Source organism: Chrysochloris asiatica, unplaced genomic scaffold (genome assembly GCF_000296735.1).
Source record: "Chrysochloris asiatica unplaced genomic scaffold, ChrAsi1.0 scaffold00015, whole genome shotgun sequence".
Taxonomy (NCBI): domain Eukaryota; kingdom Metazoa; phylum Chordata; class Mammalia; order Afrosoricida; family Chrysochloridae; genus Chrysochloris; species Chrysochloris asiatica.
In genome coordinates this window covers 2,583,283-2,594,845 of record NW_006408533.1, presented here as the reverse complement: position 1 = coordinate 2,594,845, position 11,563 = coordinate 2,583,283, and the positions used below count along the sequence as shown (strand labels likewise).

The 11,563-nt window shown below is 39.9% G+C and overlaps 2 pseudogenes; both read right to left on the bottom strand.

Annotated features, from left to right (window-relative positions):
* Positions 1-2,145: 2,145 nt before the first annotated feature.
* On the bottom strand, positions 2,146-2,586 carry LOC102825040 (annotated as a pseudogene).
* A 1,883-nt stretch (positions 2,587-4,469) lies between these two features.
* LOC102824651 lies at positions 4,470-4,871 on the bottom strand (annotated as a pseudogene).
* Between the last annotated feature and the right edge of the window lie 6,692 nt (positions 4,872-11,563).

Here is an 11,563-nt window from a genome sequence, read left to right as displayed (position 1 = left end):
AACAAGGAAACATTACAACTAAGAAAACAACAACAAGAAATAGCACAAAAAAACATGAACTCAGGACAAGAAGGCATGCAGAAGAAAGGAACAAAGAGCACCACAAAAAATTAACATAATGACAGCAGTTAATCCATACCTATCAATAATTACACTGAATGTCAATGGATTAAACGCACCAGTGAAGAGACAGAGAGTGGCTGAATGGATAAGAGAACAAGACCCTTCAATATTCTGCCTACAAGAGACACACATTTTACACAAAGACAAAAACAGACTAAAAGTTAAAGGATGGAAAAAAACATACCAAGCTAACAGCAATAAAAAACAAGCAGCAGTGGCAATACTAATATCTGATAAAATAAATTTTAAGGCAAAAATCAGCATAAGAGATAAAGAAGGATACTATTTAATGATTAAAGGATCAATTGAGCAAGATGACATAACCATAATTAACATCTACACTCCAAATGAAAGAGCACCAAGATATATAAAGCAAACCATATTAGATTGAAGAAAGAAGTAGATCAATCTAAAATTATCGTAGGAGATTTTAATATGCCTCTTTTGAAAAGGGATAAACAACCAGAAAGAAATTCGACAAAGCTACAGAGGAACTAAACAACACAATTAACCAACTTGACCTCATAGACATATACAGAGATTCAACCCAACAACAACACAATACAGATTCTTTTCCAGTGTACATGGAACATTCTCCAGAATTGACCATGTCTTAGGTCACAAGCAAGCCTCCATAAATTTACAAACATCAAAATACTACAAAGCATCTTTTCAGAACACAATGCCATAAAATTAGAAATCAACAATAAGAAGACCAATGAAATAAAGTTCAATACATGGAAACTGAATAGCACCCTGCTGAAGAGCAACTGGATAATATAAGAAATTAAATGAGAATTCAGAAAGTTCCTAGAAACAAACAAGAACAAAAACACAGCATACCAAAATCTTTGGGGCACAGTGAATGCGGTGCTGAGAAGACAATTTATTGTGATAAATGTACATATCCAAAAAGAAGAAAAAATAAAATTAACACAGCATCGTCAGCAACTAGAAACAGACCAACTAGAAACAGATCTACAGTCGCCAAAAGAAAAGAAATAATAAAGGTCAGAACAGAAATAAATGAAATAGAAAACAGAAAAACTATAGAAAGAATCAACAGGATTAGAAGTCCAAGCTACACTGAAGGCAATGACGAAAAGCCAGGCTCTGGGAATTGATGAAATACAAATTGAAATATTTCAATAAACTGACACAACACTGGAGGTGTTCACTCATCTATGTCAAGAAGTTTGGAAAACAGCTACCTGGCCAATCAATGGGAAGAGATCCATATTTGTGCCCATTCCAAAGAAAGGTGACCTAGTGGAATGTAAAACTCATGGAAAAATATAATAATTATTATGTGCAAGTAAAATTCTGCTAAAGATAATTAAAAAATGATTGCAGTAGGACATCTACAGGGAACTGTCAGAAATACAAACCAGGTTCAGAGAGGATGTGGAATGAGGGATACCATATAGGGATGTCACATATGTTACACTAGATAGATCTTGCCTGAAAGCAGAGACTACATACCAGAAATATGCTTATTTGTGCTTTACTGACTATGTGGAGGCATTTTACTGTGTGGATTATAACTAAGGATAACAACGTGAAGAATGGAAATTTCATAACACTTAATTGTGCTTTTTAAGAACCTATATACAGACAAAGAGACTGTCCTTTGAAAAGAACAAGAGGATTCTGAATGGTTTAAAATCAGGAAAGGTGTGATCCAGGGTTGTATTCTTTCACCATACTAAATTAATCTGTATGATGAGCAAGTAATCTGAGAAACTGGTTATAGTATGAAGAGGTGGCATCAGGTATGGAAAAAGACTCATTAACAACTTGTTTTGTTTTGTTTTGTTATAGCACAATTTATGTATTTCAAATAGACACAAAATTAGTATTATTTTCAGTATCTTAAGTTAACTTGCCCTTGAATGGGAGCTTCCTTTCCAGTACTTTGAGGTCTACAAGACGTATCTAGAAAATTTACTACTGTGGAAAATGAAGACTGCTTAAATCGAATGGGGGTGGGGTCAGGGGAGGGCCTGTGGTTTTTCTTTTTGATTAATTGCTGTAACCCTGTCCTTCAGGCGGTTGAGGGAGTTTCATATTTTCTTTAGACATCATTAGGCGCTGAATCTCTTGCAGGAAAACTTTGATACTATATGAATTCTGCCATTTTGCTAGCACTGATATGGCTCTTGGGTCCACCACTCCATTAGAACTATTCACTCCATTCATGTTAATTTTTGTTACAAATCTTACAAAGGGGGGTGCTTCTGGGTATTTAGGTCCACGTTCTATTTTAAGGCTGTATATCTGGTTTTCATAAATTGTTCTTGGAGGCCCAATTATCATCCCTGTCCATCTTGTGTCATGTCTTCAGTCAATTTCTAGACCCCAGCTAACTGTGCCATCTCCTACTCCTTTCTGGCCTTCTTGGAGTTCTTCCAACAGTCAAAAATTACGAGGGACTTTTACTCCTGAGCCCGTGGTGGCTGCCATCTTGTGTCGCTGTCACTCCTCATTAACAACTTTTAATATGCAGATGACACAACCTTGCCTTCAGGAAATGAAGAGGACTTGAAATACTTACTGATGAAGATCAAAGACTATAGAATTCACTACCGATTGCACCTCAGTTAAAGAAACTAAAATCCTCACAGTTGAATCAGTAAATACCACTGTGAGACAAAATAGAATTTGTCAAAGATTTCATTTTGCTTGAATCCTCAGCCAACCCTCATGGAAGCCAAGAAATCAAATGACATATTGCTTTAGGCAAATCTAGTGCACAAGACCTCTTTAAAGTGTTAATGAACAAAGAGGACTAAAGTATGCCTGACCCAAATGAAAGTATTTTTAACACTGATATGTATGTGAAAATTGGACAATGAATATGGAAGACAATAGAAAAACCAATGCATTTAAATTGTGGTGTTGGAGAGGAATACTGAAAGTACCATGGGTTTCCAGAAGAATAAATAAATCTATGTTGGAAGATGTACAGCCAGAAAGCTTCTTATAAGCCAGCAAGACTTTGTCTCTTGTATTTTGGACATGTTGTCAGGAAGGAGCAGTCCCTGGAGAAGGTCATTATGTTTGGCAAAGTGGAGGGTAGGTGAAAAAGACCCCACCAAGGGGATGGATTGATGTGGTGACAGCAGCAATGTCCTCAAACATAACAACATTTTTATCGATGGCACAGGACCAGGCAGTGTTTCATTCTATTGTACATAAATTTGATATGAGTTGGGACCGAACAAGAGGACACTGAATGGTTTTAAATTAGGAAAGGTGTGTGCCAGGGTTGTATTCTTTCACCATACTTATTCAGTTTTTATGCTGAGCAAATAATCTGAGAAGCTGGATTATATGAAGGAATGTGGCATCAGGATTAGAGGAAGATTCATTAACAACCTGTGGTATTCAGATGATACAACTTGCTTGCTGAAAGCAAAGAGGACTTAAAACATTGATGAAGATCAAACAGCACAGCCTTTGATATGGATTGAACCTCAGTGTAAAGAATACAAAAATCCTCACCACTGGACCAATAAATAACATCATGATAAATGGAGAAAAGATTGAAATTGTCAAAGACTTCATTTTGCTTGATTCCACTATTAACACACATGGAAGCAGCAGTCATGAATTCAAATGATGTATTGCATTAGGCAAATATGCTTTACAAGACAAAATAAGGGATCTACACAAATTGAAGAATATACCATGTTCATGGAGAGGAAAATTTAACATTGTGTAAATGTCAATATAATCCATAGTGATCTGTAGATATAATGAAATTCTGATCCAAACTCCTTTATAATTCTTTAAAGAAATGGAAAAAAATCATCACCAATTTATACAGAAAGAAAATTGGCACCAGATAAGCAAAGCCACTGCTAAAGAAAAAGAAAAAAAAATTAGGAGGTTTCACACTTCCTGGTCCCAAAACCTAGTAAATAGCCAAGGTAATCAAAACAGTGTGGTATTGGTACAATGGCAGACACAAAATCAGTGGAGCAAGATTGAGAACCAAGAAGTAAATCCATCCACTTACGGACTGTTATGTTTAATTAAAAGTCAAAACCCATTAAATGGGAAAGAGATAGTTTCTTTAATAAATGTGGCAAAACTGGATGTCCATTTGTAGTAAAATGAAACAGGATTCAGATTTTTCATCATATACAAAAACTAACTTGAGTAGAAGTATGCTCATAAGTATAAAGGGGCTGGACAGAGGGTATTTGCTGCAAACATGCCTATGAATTGGTTGCGTATACAGGGGACAAAATGGTAAAAAAAATTGACATTGCCTAAACATCTTTTTGTTTTTTGTTGTTTTTTTTTTTCTTTTTGCATTGAGTAATGAGTTTTTTATTATCTCATTTCTTGCATTTGAAATATTCTTTGATGACATCTTTGGCTTGAGATTCTTTGCTGTAGTCCTTAACAACCACACAACTGCAATCAACCACTTTGTGAGGTTTCCCATTCTGTCAATTTTGCAGAGGCCTACTCATTCATTCCCCTAACTTCTTGTTATCATTAACCTTAATCAAGTGGATTTGGTGGCCAGCACATAAGGCCTAGACTAACCAGACATACATAGGCTCATCACAGTTGGATGCAAACACACAAAGATGAACTTGGCGCTTGTCTAAGACTTTGGAAGCTTCGTAAATTCCACATGCTAGACCATCATGGATGAAGGTGGTCTTCAGCGCCTCTTGTAAAACAGTGTTAATGTCCATTACACCTCCAGAAGCAAAGCTTTCCTCAGCCATGGTGGTGAGTTAAGGGGTGGAGCGGAATCTGGAATGCACTCGGGCCTCATCCTCTGCACAGCTCAGCAGAGATAGGGAAAGAGCACATTACCAAACATTTTGAGGCAACAAATTGCTGGGTCTGGAGCCTCAGTACTTTAATTTCAGGGGACACCATGATCAATTGGCATAGTATAATCCATGAAGACTATGTTCTACATCCTACTTTGGTGAGCAGCAACTAGGTTCATAAAAGCTCATGAGCAGAGGGAGCAGCTGATGACTCTGGACTCATGGAAAGAGAAGGATTGGGTGCTGGCGGCCAGAAGGCAGGCTTGCAGAATGTACCCTTTAGTTTTTTAAATTATATATTCCTGAGTGTTTCTGTGTACAGCTCCCCCAAAAGAAAGTGGGAATGAAAGCAAATCTTGTTGAATGATGATGCACGGAGGAGATTGTAATCATTACAATGAAACAATGGTGTAAAACCGATGTTCTCCCATGTAACCTATCACTCAGTTCACAATAAAAATTTAGAATAAAGAAAGGAACTTCTTAACTGTGATAAGAAGCTGAATTAAGGGTTTGTGGGAATTTCAACAGCAGTAATAACAACCAAAAAAATGTGTGGGTGTTTACATGGTGGTGTTTATGTGTCATGGAGTCGGTTCTGACTCATAGTGACCCTGTACAGGGTTTCCGAGGCTGTACAGCTTTACAGGAGTAGAACACCTCATCTTTCTCCTGCGGAACAGCTGGTAGTTTTGAACTGCTGATCTTGCGGTTCACAGCCCGATTCGTAACCACTAGCTACCAGAGCTCCTTGTGGGTGTTTACATAGGTAACGATATATGCATATATGTGTATAGGAAAGCTTATGTGAATATATGGGTACATACATAGGTGTTTCTGTAGGCATATGTATGTTCATGTTTGATGTGTATATGAGGAGTTTTCTGAAGTTTATAGAAAAAATGGAATTAGTAGGTAAAAATAAAAAGACCAACCTTGTTTCTCAACGTACACTCCATCATGTTCATGACACATTTATAAGTAATGATATCAGCTGTTTAGTCCATCCCTAAAGAACTGAGGAAAGGTGTGCACCAGGGTTGTATTCTTTTACCACACTTAATCTGTATGCTCAGCATATAATCTGAGAAGCTGGATTATATAAAGAAGAATATGGCATCAGGCTTGGAGGAAAATTCATGAAGTGATATTCAGATGATAAAACCTTGCTTGCTGAAAACAAAGAGGACTTAAAAAATAAAAAATCTCGTAAGTGTCCATCTAAGGTACAACTATTGGGGTAGAAATGTGGGGTAGAAAGAGAGTGAGGAAGAGTGATGGAAATAGAACATATTTGCAATCAAGTAGTCAGATGGACTAACGGAACATGTGACTATCAGTCTCTACAACTGAAACCAGAAAAACTAGATGGTGCCTGTCTCTTACTACCAACTTCTCTGAAAGGGATCACAGTAGAAAGCCCTAGATAGAGTGGGAAACAGTATGGAGCAAGACTCAAAATGATAAAAATAAAAATAAAAACATTAAAAAAAAATGGATTCACTGGTCAGGAGACTGGAGGAATACAAGATTATTGTCCTTGGCCACTCTTCAAGGCTGGAACAAAATTCACCTTATGGTCCAATATTTAGTCAAGCAATGGACAGGCCTACAAATGTGCCTTCCTTAGAATAATCAACCATAGGAGATCAAAGTCAGTATTTGCCCAGGGATAAAGGTTAAGAGTCCTGGTGTGGCACTGTGGGTTAATGTACCAAACGGCAAAGCCGTTTGAACTGCAAGGTCGATGGTTCAAGCTCACCATCTGCTCCTTGGAAACCTTATACAAGGTTGCTATTGGTCAGAATCGACCCAACGGCACTTAACAACAAATAACAACAAATCTCAGAAGACAGGAAAGGATAGAAAGAAAACATAATGTGAATGGCAAAGTAGAGTGTAGGAAGAGTGTTTTCACATTGTAATAAATGTCAAAATGTATCTGATTTGTTGAATGGAAAACCAGTTTGCCCTGTAAACTTTCACCCAAATCACAATAAAAAGTTAAAGACAAAATCCAACCAACAACAACAAGCAAGCATGTAAGGTTGGTCAGGAAGACTTGAATAAACACAGGGAAGTTTACAAAGGCAGTGGCACCTAATCTTCACAACTCCTCATAAATTGAAGCTGTGATGTGAAATGCACAGATAAACTGAGGCTCAGGAAGATTAAGTTACTTGCTCAAAGTTGCCCATTTTAGTGGCAGAGCTGGGTTGTGAACCCAGACTGGATTGGTTCCAAGACTCTTGTTTTTCACCACACAATCCTGCAGGCAGAGCAGGTTCCTGAACAAGAGCCCAGCAAAGAGGAGAAGGATCCACCCAGGCCACTATCCTCAACTGATTAGCAGACACTCTTGTTTTGATGGCAAAGGCTTCACTTCAAAACTCTACTCACTGCCTAGCTCATTACTGAAGAAAGGATTTGGCACATAGATATTATGGTTTCCTGCTTGGTGCTGGATAGATTCCACGTGGTATTGTCAGCATAACACCACCACAGAGGGATCAGCTCCCCAGCAGTTTACCGAGAGCATTGCACCTGCTCCATTCTGCTCCCTACATTCTTGTCTTCCCCTTCTGCCTCCCCCTCAACCTGCTCTAGGAGGGAAAGGTCCACAGGCAGAGGCAGAAAGCATCTGGGGAGGGAAACTTGCTTTCTGTCCAGCTGACAATAATGATCACACGGAGAATGAGTGATTCAAGCTGAATATCCAAGGCCAGATCTGAAATTGGTCAACACTGGTTGGGGAAAGGCAGAAAGCCTGAGTTGAGTTTATGAAAGTTTTCCACTAAAGTCAGCAACAGTTTAAATTCAAACCAGGCACAAAATGCTTCAATCTCCATATGAGTTGTTCATCAAAGGGCTCAAAGAAAGGAAATCAGAGCCTGAGCAGGGTCTGGCCTAAAAGCTTTCAAGTGATTCCTTTCGGTTAGGAAACTATTTCCTTTGTCTGTAATGTTCAGGAAAACTGCCTTTTTGGAGCGCGGTTCACTCTCAATTCAGGTCACAGTTCTTGAAACCAGTTTAAAAATAAAACCCAAAGAAGTATGAAAATGTCTCCTGTCCTCTCTCTCTCTCTCTCTCCTTGCCTCTCTGTCTTTCTATTTCTCTGTGTGTCTTTCTATTACTCTCTCATGTCTCTGTCTGTCTCTCACACACATTCTCTCTCTGTCTGTCAGTTACAAGTATATGGAACTTGTTTATGCTACTGGAGTACAATGTGATTTAAATGCTTAATTTGGACTGGTTTATAATGGGTTTAAGGAGCTCTGGAGCGTAGTGGTTACGAATTGGGCTGCTAACCATAAGGTCAGCAGTTCGAAACTAACAGCTGTTCTGTGGGAGAAAGATGAGGCTTTCTGCTCCCATAAAGATTTACAGCCTCGGAAACCCTGTTCAAGGTCACTATGGGTCGGAACCGACTCGACGGCACTTAACAACAACATAATGGGTTTAACAAAACAGGCGTGAATACTCAGTTGATTCAGGGCGACAGGGTAAAAATCAGGAAAACCATGCACCCACATCTCTGGTTGTTGTTGTTAGGTGTCATTGAGTTGACTTGGGCTCACAGCGACCTGATGCACAACAGAATGAAACACTGCCCGGGTCCTGGGCCATCCTCACAATTGTTAGACTTGAGCCTATTGTGATGCCATTGCTGATACTTTTTGCAAAAAAAAAAGGAAAAAAATAAAGGTGAGCTTAGATCCTAAGTCTGGACTTATCCACAAAGAAACGTCACTGTTTAGACAGGATTGTGCCAGACTGCCCAAGGGAAGGAACTTTAGGTCCTGCCCAGTTTCAGGCTTCCTTTCTTTCTGCAGGGTTCAGAAACTGGTCTCAAATCCTCAGTGTTATTCAAAGTAATTTAAGAGGTACCTTCCTGCTACCCGTCTCTTCCTAGGTTGTACTAGAAACCCACCCCTCAGCGAATATGGAATGCTGAATAGGGATTTCCCAGGGTTTCCTGTCTGGACAGTACTCTCTCTTCCGTTTTTGTTTTTTTGTTTTTTTTCTTGTTTCAATTTTTAATTTGTTTCTCTCTAGTTTAATCAGATTCTTACAAATTGGAGCTAGAAAGGTATCTTTAACATGTCTCCTCTCCTCTGTCTGGGCACAGTTGTTCCCTATGGCTAATTTTCCACGGCCCCAGCCAGGCCCCCTTCCAAACGTCTCTAACCATGTGCTTCTACTACCACTGTCCTTGGGAGGCTGTCCCATCACCTAATAGACTTCACTGGAAGGAATGTTTTCTGAATAACTAGGCATCAAATTCCCTTTGCTTAGTTTCATCCTACTCCTCAAATCTCCTTTACCCTAGGTGGGTTTGGGTTCTCATGTCTGTCTCTGGCACCCCTTGCAGGATGCATTTATTTGGTAGCCTGAACCGACTCCACGGCACTTAACAACAACAACAACAACAATAGTGCAAAGATACAGGAGTCCTGATGTGGTGCTATAGCATAAGCACTGGACCGTAAGGTCGGTTTGAATGATAAGGTCTGCGGTTCAAAATCACCAGCAGCTCCTCGGAAACCCTATACAAGGTTGCTATGAGTCAGGACCGACTTGATGGCACTTAACAACAATAACAATGACAACAATAGCACAGGACTATTTTAAAGTGCATTCCTTGGGTGGTGCAGGCGTGTGACTACTAACTGAAAAGTTGATGATTCAAGCCCTTCCAGAGGTGCCATGGACGACAGGCCTGGAAATCATAGGGTAAACAGTACCATATATGGGGTCTCCATGACTTAGAATTGACTCATTGGCAACATATTTTTCTACTCTTATTGTTGTGGTGATTAGCTTTGTTGTTGTTTTCATCAAGTGCCGTTGAGTTGGTTCTGAGTTGTAGCAACCCTGTATGGGGATTCTGAGGAGCGACCGGTGAGTTTGAACCACTGACTTTATGGTTCAAACCGACGTTGCAGTCCTGTACTAGAAGCACTTGTTATTGTGAAGTGCCGTCTAGTTTATTCTGACCCATAGCGAGCCTGTATAGGGTTTCCAAGGAACAGTAGGTGAGCTTGAACCACCTACCTTGCAGTTCAAATGACTTTGCAGTCTGACACATTAGCCTACAGCGCCACACCAGAAGTTCTTAGAAGGAAAAAAATGCGGGGCATAGTGTTTACGAATTGGGCTGCTAACCTCAGGGTCAGAAGTTCGAAACTACCAGATGTTCTGCGGGAGAAACATGAGGCGTTCTGTTCCCGTAAAGATTTACAGCCTCGGAAACCCTGTACTGGATCGCTATGAATGGGAACCAACTCCACGGCACACAGCCGCCACCACCACCAATCAGTAGAATAAAGCTATAAGACAATTCAGGAACCTTTTGCATTTGGGCTATGGAAACTACAAAAGAAAGCAAGATGGAATTTAGTCTATTAACAGTCCTTATTTATTAGTTGGAAATAAGTGCTTTCAAGACGGTTCCGACTCATAGTGACCCTGTATAGGGTTTCTGAGGACTGGTAGGTTTGAACCACTGACCTTAGAAATAAATAAATGTTGGTCTGGTTCCGGGTAATCAAATATTTAGACCAAAGCTATAAGGCACTTTGGTAAGGCGGAGGGTCAAAGAAAAGAGAGGAAGACCCCCAGCGAGATGGATTGGCAAAGTGACAGCATCAATGGGCTCAAGCGTGGCAACAATTGTGAGGTTGGCCCAGGACCCGGCAGTGTTTCGTTCTGCTGTGCAAAGGGTCGCTATGAGTAGGTACCAACTCGATGGCACCTAACAACAACAAAAATAAGGTGCTTAATTCAGGAATCTTTCACATTTGGAGTGTGGAAACTATAGATGAAAAAAAGTCAGAATTTGGCCTATTAACAGTATTTTTTATTATTAATGGGAGCTCTGGTAGCGTAGTGGTTACAATCGGGCTGCGAAATGCAAGGTCAGCAGTTCGAAACTATCAGCTGTTCCGCGGGAGAAAGATGAGGCGTTCTGCTCCCGTAAAGATTTACAGCCTCGGAAACCCTGTACAGGGTCGCTATGAGTCGGAACCGACTCCACGGCACCATTATTAGTGGGAGATAAGTAGCACTGGTGTTCCTGCCTTTTGTTTATTAACAAGGTGATTGGCTTTGTAACTAGAGTGTTTCCAGGAACTAGTTTAACCAGTAAAGGAGCCCTGATGGCCCATTGGTTAAACGCTCAGCTACAAACCGGAAGATGGGCCATTTGAACCTACTTCGCAGCTCTACAGGGCAAAGATCTGGTGATCTACTCCAACAAGGATTACTGTCGTTGTAAAATGCCCATTGCAGCCTAGTTCTACTCTTACACATGGGGTGGCCAACACCTAACAGCAACAGTCCTAACACTGCTGGGACAGGTCTGTCTTCCTGGTCACAACGATTCTTTCCAGAGAGGCCCATTGTAGACACGGTGGAAGTTTCTGATTGATGACCAGGCACCACCAACCCATGAAGCAATTTAGTTCTCAGTCAGTCTTTTTCCATGAAACTCTAGACTCAGGAAGCTTTTGAACAGATCCTCACATTTTAGAATAAAGAAAACTTCCCCCAATGAATTAATTATAAATATAAGAAGAGATTTATGATTATTTCTGAAGTCTGACTTGAGTTATGTAGGAACCTAGTTCAGATTTGCACAG